Here is an 8,402-nt window from a genome sequence, read left to right on the forward strand (position 1 = left end):
ATTAGCCGAGTGCACAAAGAAGTAGAATTCTCGGGTGTCAAAGAGAGGCCAGAAATTTCATCGTTGATCCCACAATGCTAATTTCTGCATATGGTGACATTCAAACCTGAGGTCTCTTTGCCGAGAAAGAGTTGTAAAATCTTCATGTAGATCACCTGTATGTGCCCAATGGTGTGAACAGAGTAGGAAAGATCACTGTTCTTATGACAAAAGCCACAAAACTCCAGAGGCAAAAAGTGCAACACAAATAAAACCTGTGTCTGTCAGGAGCAACAATCTAGACACCCACGTAAATAGGCCACTGAGAGTTATAATCTTCCCTTTCAAACTACATACAAAATTACATTTGCATCCTACAAATGTCAGCTAAGGTGCAGTCCAGAATTGGCAATTATTGAAAGTTCTCCAAGGGCAATTCTGTACAAATACTACGCTAAGCACGAAGATGAGCCATTTCTGTCTTTGTAGATCAAAATATTTACCCAGCATTGGAATTGGGAAGCAAAAACATAGAGGAAAGAAAAGACTACACCCGTGCACAGATACAGAGAATGAAAGAGTGAGTCTCCAAGAAGGATGCCAAGGTTGTCCTCTAACCCCTGTGTTGGCCTGTGTGCTTGGGGGCCTCCAGGGTTTGCCCTGGGCAGCACCTATTTGGCCACCTCTTTGGCAGGGATCTGCCCATCTGGGCAAATTGGTGTTGGTGGCAGAGCCCAGAACACAGGGGGTGGGTGCATGAGTGTAAAGTGCCCTGGATGGTGTGGGAAGTGGCTGCTCAGGGCTCCTCCATAAAGCCCCAGCAGGGTGGACTGTTTTGCGCTGCAAGGCACCCGTCTGTGGACTGCAGAAAGATGGTGCAGGTGTTCCTTAACGACAGCATACACCTGGCTGTGCAGGGGGTCCCGAAAGCTTCTCCTGGCTTTGGACTGTGAGAGTGAGTTTGCTGTAATCCTGACCCTGCCAGGTTCAGAGGAGGGCTTTGTCGTTAAGCACTAGCCGCTGGTCGAGGCCTTCATGAGGTCCAGTAAAAATGACAGGCACCTCCTTCGAGCCGGAATCGAACCAGCGACCTAAGGATGTCCACATCGCGTCTAGTCTACAGTCCTCCGCTCTACCAGCTGAGCTATCGAAGGGCGCACGGCACTGGGGCTGAGTCACCGCTCTTTCTGGAAATGACGAGGCCAAGACTGGACCGCCCCAGGCGCAGTTTGCCTTGGATTCGTCAGAAGCTGCCTTTGAAGGGAACTAAACACACGCTGCTACGTGATGGCAGCCGGCTGTCCTGGGACCGCGATTTTCAAGATTCCCGACTGGGACCCTCACCTGTTGCGTCTTTTCGCCTCCCAGAGTTCCTTAATACAGTGGGAGAGGAGACGATGGGGGGACTACTGCTGTCCGTCGGGGCCAGAAAGTCATTAAGAGGGGGAGGGGAAGGGACGTTGGCGAAACGGATGCGTGGGTCGGGTGGGAAGGGCTTGCGGAGTAAGGGAAAGGAGAACCCACCCCATGGGCCCTGGGTGGGTGGCCGCGAATCGCAGGACCTCAGGCTCAGGTGGAGGCCCCTTGGAGGAATCTCGCCTCTCAGCGCCCTCGCCTTCCCTGTGTTGTGAGTGCCCGCCCCCGCCTCGTCCCCACGCCACCCACTCACCATGCACCTGCCGCGTTGCGCCCCCAGGACCTCGGGGTTCACTTTTCTGCGCGGGGAGCCTTACTGGGAAGTGATGGGGAAAGGCTCTGGGGCCAGGCTCAGAGACCACGGCCACGGGGCCCAGGCGTCGCGGCCATTCTGGGCACTTGTCTCCCCGCCTCTGCCCCCAGACCCGGATTCCTGTGGCGGAGACGGCTGCTCCCCGAAATAGCTCACAGTTCTGTGGGCTTCCCGGAGACGCACCGAAGACAATTTCAAGAGTCTGAAGTTGGGCTAGACAGACGTGAGACGGCGCCCAAGCTAGGAGGAAGCTGAGGAGAAGGAGACTGAGACAGACGTTGAGAGAGTGGGTTTTCAAGAAGGATGCCCAAGACCCGTGTGATGGCCTGTGTCCTTATCAGCCTCCAGGGCTTGCCGAGGACAGTGCCTGTTCGGTAGGGATGTATGTTTAGCAAAAACGGTGGTGGCAGATCCCGGAGCTAGAGCACCGGGTGCATAAAAAGGGCTGGCATCAGGGCTCCTTGATAAGGCAGGAGTACCAAGCAGACTGCGCGCTGCAGGCCATGGGTGTGCGGACTGCGGAAAAGAGGTGCAGGTGTGTTCCCTGGGGATAGATAGCACACACGTAGCTGTATAGGAGTTCTGAAAGTGTTTCCTGGCTTTGGTCCCTCCTGCGAGGCCTTTGACACTAGCCGGTGGAGGCCTTCATGAGGTCCAGTAAAAATAACAGGCACCTCCTTCGAGCCGGAATCGAACCAGCGACCTAAGGATGTCCACATCGCGTCTAGTCTACAGTCCTCCGCTCTACCAGCTGAGCTATCGAAGGGCGCACGGCACTGGGGCTGAGTCACCGCTCTTTCTGGAAATGACGAAGCCAAGACACTGGTCCGTCACAGGTGCAGTTTGTCTTGGGTTGGTCGGAAAGTCCCTTTGAAGAGAGCCAAACGCACGCTTCCACGTGATGGTAGTCAGGTGTCCTGGGACCGGGATTTTCAAGATACCCAACCCGGGCCCTCACGTGTGGCGTCATTTCCCGTCCCGGAGTTCCTTAATACAATGGAGAGGGGGGGCGACTAAGGCCGTCTGTCAGGGGCCAGAAAGCGGATAAGAGGGAGGGGGGCGGAGATGGAGGCGTTGGCGAAACAGATGCATGGGTCGGGTGGGGAGGGCTTGCGGAGCAAGGGAAAGGAGAACCCACCCCATGGGCACCGGGTGGGCGGCCGCGAACCGCAGGACCTCAGGCTCAGATGGAGGCTTCTGAAGGAACGCCGCCTCTCAGCGCCCTCGCCTCCCCCGTGTTGTGAGTGCCAGCCCCCGCCTCGTCCCCACGCCACCCACCCACCATGCACCTGCCGCGCTGCGCCCCCAGTGGGGCTCACTTTTTGGCGTGGGGACCCTTACTGGGAAGTGATGGGGAAAGGCTCTGGGGACAGGCTTAGAGACCACGGCCACGGGGCCCAGGCTTCGCGGCCATTCTGGGCACTTGTCTCCCCGCCTCTGCCCCCAGACCCGGATTCCTGTGGCGGAGGCGGCTGCTCCCCGAAATAGCTCACAGTTCTGTGGGCTTCCCGGAGACGCACCGAAGACAAGAGCGCAGAGATCACCGGCTTGAGCCCGGTTGGAATCCTTTGCCCTAGCTCCGCGTCTTTCTCAGACGTTTCAGATCCCATGCTCCCCAAGACATCTCATCCATCCAGCGAAGGTCTCCCAGAAGCACAACAAGCCACACTCAAGTGCCCCTGCCTCGAGCGTGTGTGGGCGGCAGGTGTATCTGCACCTTCGAGGATAGGGGTGAGGGGCAGTGCCTTTGAGCCGGTACTACTCTCTCTGTGTGGTACCAGGCAGAAAGAGTCAGCCAGGCTGGGTTTGTAGTTTTGCATGCTCTGGTCCTCTCAGGCTGTGCTGCATTCCTCTCTTGTCTTGTTGGGAGCAAGCTTCAATTTTGAGCCCAGGTATTTTGCCATAGTGAAAATGTGTCTTTGGATTTTAATTATTAATAAACCTTCAAAATTGTCTCATCAACTGCAGCAAAATATACCACAGCAGTGCACGTTATCATTATAGGAGACAACAGTGGATGAAGGGCAGTTAGAGTATACATGGGAACTCTGTACTCTGTGCTTAATTTAACATAATACTGTCCCCAAACATAAAGTGTATTAATTGAAAAATTAATAAATTGATTTGACTAATTTTATTTATTCAGATGTATATATACTGACTTACCAGTCTCTAAGAGAACTATTCCCCAAAACATTAAGAGTAACAAGGTATAGAATATAAAATGTAAATGTTAAAATAACGAGTGGTTAGGGGCGCCTGGGTGGCTCAGTCGGTTAAGCGTCCGGCTTCGGCTCAGGTCATGATCTTGCGGTCTGTGGGTTCGAGCCCCGTGTCAGGCTCTGTGCTGACAGCTCAGATCCTGGAGCCTGTTTCAGATTCTATGTCTCCCTCTTCCTCTGACCCTCCCCTGTTCATGCTCTCGCTCTCTCTCTGTCTCAAAAATAAATAAATATTTAAGAAAAAAAATTTTTTTAAATAATGAGTGGTTAATCCTGAATATCTAACCCTAATGTTACAGGAGTTTTAGTAAGAAGTACAAAGAAAACTTTGGTAAACGTAGTTAAAATAACAGTAATCTGAACCAATGGGAACTAATCTGCACAATGAAATAGTCCAATCATAGATGAGCAGGATAAATATAAACAACACCTACACATTGGGGATACAAATCAGGACACTAAAAATAGAATAGTAAGTCTTACTTGGTTCTAGAGAATGAGAATGTTTTTACTACATAAGTGAAGTTTATGTTTCGCATCAGATTTTTGTAAATACTAAGCATAATAATGTAACATTTTCACAAGTCTAAAGGAATTTCATTTTTATCTTTATTTTATCAATTTTCATATAAAGTAAATGGTGAGATACCATAATCATAATCATTACCCAGATTCAACAATCTTCAGGGTTTTACTAATTTATCTATCCCTTTTTCTTCTTCTTCTTTTCTTCTTTTTTTTTTTTTTTTTTTTAAGTAGGTTCCATACTGGATGTGGGGCTTGAACTCATGATCCTGAGATCAAGAGTCTCATGCTTTACCAGCTGAACCAGCCTGGGTCCCCTCTTCTATTTCCTCTTATCTGAAGTATGATAAAACAAACCTATATCATGTATTATCACCATTTATATTTCAGTATGGTTCTCTAATCATATGAACATTATTACATATCCACAAATTTATACCTACGAAAATTAATATTCATTCTTTTGTAACATTTATTACATAATGCATATTGAAATTTCCCTGATTTTCTCAAAATGGCACATAAAGAGGTTTTAATCTAATCAAGAGCGAAACAGATTTTGCACATATATTTGTTTGGTTTGTGTGTAAATCTCCTCTATTTTGGATCAGTCTCTTTCAGTGTCTCTGTGTCTCTCCTCTTTTCTGTCTCTGCCAGTAAGATAATAAAGAAATGAATCAGTTGTTTTGGACAATGTTATACGTTTTTCCAAATCTAATGCTTTCCTTCATTTTAATTTATACTGCTCTCTCATTTCTTGAAAATAGAACATTAACTGTCAATTCTTGATTAAGATTAGAGTTTTTACAAAAGTACTTCAGAAGCAATTCTATGTACTTCACGTATTGAGTATCAGCTCAAAAGTCACATATTCTTTCAATTTTAAATATTAGTGTTGATCAGGGGGTTCACATACAGAGAGCCTGATCCCTCCATTGCAAATTGCCCCATCAGCTTATCCTTAAATATTAATATCATCACAGCTAAATCATGATATCCAATTTTATATTTCATCCATATTTATTGGCTTGATTTCCTCTTCACAGAAGTTTTATACACCAGCTAGGGCTACTTGGTTATCTTAAACAGAATGTACATTTAATAGGTAGGGATAATGCTTGATTCTAACCCATTAATTGCCAAATTTCACATTAAATAATTTTCTCCCTGGTTGTCCCCACTGGTGATCAATGGGTTGTTTTTCTTTCTGCCTTTAGGAGATCATTATATGTTTTTATATTCAATGTTTTGGAGTAGGTATTCCTTTTGGTCATCCGTTTGTTCCATCTTTGGCCAGTGGAAACTTGTTGTTGGCTCCTGAGAACTTTTGCCATGGCCTAGTAGTTTGCAGAAATTCTTGCTTCCTTGCCAGCTCTTCATGTATGTTTCTTGCCCCAAACCTGAAATCGGCCTAGTTCTTTTTGATCAGAATGGTTTTGGGAGACCACAACATTTCAATTATTTCATGGAGCAGCAATTCCCTTTTCTCTGTAAATTATAGAAAAAGGAAATTTACATGTCTTCTCACTGAGGGATCAGTAATATGTACCCGGCTGGATTGTGAGGGTCTCCCTCAATGACTAGACACCTGCTGTTGATCACATTTTTTTGTACTAACTTTTTAGTACGTAAGAGAAGTTTAAAGGATGGATTTTTTTTTATTTTAAAAACATCAAAGCATTAGCAGTGGTGGAATTCAAACCTACAAATCCAAGAGACCATAGCCTAAACCCTGCACCTTAGACCACTCTGCCACATTACCTCATACTTAACCTCTTCACTTATTTTCACATTTTGTAATCTAGATGGAAGGTGATTGGGTTGAACATCACCATTTGCTTGAGAAAATAATCCTTTGACTTCTAGAAAGTGAATTCCCTGGGATCACAACCTTACCTCCTCCAGCCAAGGACAATCCTTGGCAAAAAATAGGTACTCACTAATTTGTGGAAGGTGCATACATCTTGATCTACATCACCTCCTACCAGCGTTGGGGAGAAAGAGGTTAAGGAGAAAACAGAAATGTCCATTCTCACACTCCACCCATGCAACCAAATTTCAGGCCTTTGCACCACTTATTAGCGTGATACTAAGAGACCTAGAAAAAGCCGCATGAAGATTTAGAGTGACCGTGAATATAAAGCGAGCCTTGTATCTGCTCCCATCATTGCTGCCAGAACGTGCTATTTTTATTTGATAATTGGATCTTAATAGCCACGTACCAGTAGGCTGATGGGAATGATCCCGCAGAACAGAGAAGAAACAAGTGTTGGAAAGAATGTTTTGGGGTAAGCAAGAGAGGACAGCATCTCCTGCACCAAGGGTAGAGATGGCCTTAGCTAGGATCTCGCATAGATCATCCACAGTAACGGGAGTCCTAAAGATACTCAGCAGCAGGTGGATGAGGACCTTGTAGAAGTTCTCCTGTGACTGCTTCTGTTTTCTCGGTGAAAGAGAAAGCTGAGCATTAGAATGCATGAGGAGGTGATGGCTGTTTTGAGAAGGGATGAAACAGCAGTCTTTAAGAATCCTATATAGTAGAGGACTCTCGAAAACTTGTAAGACTGTCATGCAGACACGCTTGAGATCACTGCCATGAATTTAAATTGAGGCCAGTCTAGCATTACTGTTTCTCTCCATTCTAGATGAGCCAGGTGAGTGCGGGGACAGAAGGCTTTCTTTAAATAAGGATTGTGATTTTGTTAAGTGAGTATGCTTAAGCAAAAGAGGAACAACCATACTGGAACTCCTAGATGGAGAAGCAGCCCAGAAACTTGAAGTTTCTCTTGGTCATTCTTTTAAGGACACGGGCCACCTCCGTTTCTTCACCCCCTCCTCGAAAGGAAGTTTCTCCCCGTTGCCCAAAAGCGCTCTCACCACAACCTCCCCCAAGAGACACAGTGAGAGGGGCAAGTCTTAGATTGCACTTGGGTTCCACCCATCCACTCTTCGGGGGAGCCCCCAAACCACACGCACAGATACGGAAGTTCTGACAGTTTAAGACGTGAAAATGTCTGATAGGAGTTCGCACTTGGGGTCGAAACTTTCTCGGGCTTTCTGAGAGCAAGCGCTTAGGGGCAGTGAGCTTATTTTCCAAGTTGGTCATCAAGGACCCCTGACTCAGGTCTGCGAAAACCGAAACACCCCCCTCCTCCCGCGGGCATTGCCTCCTTTCCGAGACACATCTTCGGACAGTCTCGCTCAGCCGTGTCCTTCCTTCTCGCTTCCTGGCCGAGAAGACCTGGAGGAACCGGGAGACACTGCGTCGAGAGAGCAGAAACGGGGCTTGGGAGTGGGGAGGCAGAAACGCGAGCCGGAAGGCTCCAGGAAACAGGCCAACGGGGACCTAAGAACCCAGGAGCCAGCGCAAAAGTTGCAGGTACGTGCGGGCGACAGTACAGCCCTAGGGTCTGAGCCCTGTGATCTTGCCAAAGGAGTTTCCTCTGGACGTTTTGCTCCGGGACTGGCTGCAAAGCCTCTGTGCGTTTCCGTTTATGAGTGGGAAAAACGTAAAACAAAAAAGCACTCCCTGTCTCTTCCAAGCCCTTCTATCAATCCTTATATCAATCCGCGTGTGACAGCTACTTCTGTGGACACACCTGCCACTGTGAAGTCTTAACATTTGTTTCTTGCCGTCCCTTAATCTCCTGGTGAACTTCGTCTTTGAAGACTTATCAAAACGTTGCGGGTTGGCAAAACTTTCCAGAGCGCTACCCAGGCCAGAAAGCAGGCGCTCTCTGCACTTGACCTGAAAGTTCACCCTCGTGTACTCACCCCAGACCCATTCCGGTGCTACCTATGTAGACACTGGAGTGATTATTCGTCATCCTCTGACCTCAGTTCCGCTGCTGGTAAAAATTCCACCTGGCAGCGGTGGGATTCGAACCCACGCCCCCGAAGAGACTGGAGCCTTAATCCAGCGCCTTAGACCGCTCGGCCACGCTACC

At 47.8% G+C, this 8,402-nt stretch overlaps 3 non-coding genes across 3 annotated transcripts; all 3 read right to left on the reverse strand.

The window, feature by feature from the left end:
- Positions 1-1,042: 1,042 nt before the first annotated feature.
- TRNAY-GUA lies at positions 1,043-1,133 on the reverse strand. The gene is given in 2 exon segments: positions 1,043-1,078; positions 1,097-1,133. It is a non-coding gene; the product is annotated as a tRNA-Tyr (tRNA).
- A 1,250-nt stretch (positions 1,134-2,383) lies between these two features.
- Positions 2,384-2,474, reverse strand: TRNAY-GUA. Its single transcript is given in 2 exon segments — positions 2,384-2,419; positions 2,438-2,474. It is a non-coding gene; the product is annotated as a tRNA-Tyr (tRNA).
- A 5,846-nt stretch (positions 2,475-8,320) lies between these two features.
- On the reverse strand, positions 8,321-8,402 carry TRNAL-AAG. The gene has a single exon. It is a non-coding gene; the product is annotated as a tRNA-Leu (tRNA).

The sequence above is a fragment of the Leopardus geoffroyi genome, chromosome B3 (genome assembly GCF_018350155.1).
Source record: "Leopardus geoffroyi isolate Oge1 chromosome B3, O.geoffroyi_Oge1_pat1.0, whole genome shotgun sequence".
NCBI lineage: Eukaryota > Metazoa > Chordata > Mammalia > Carnivora > Felidae > Leopardus > Leopardus geoffroyi.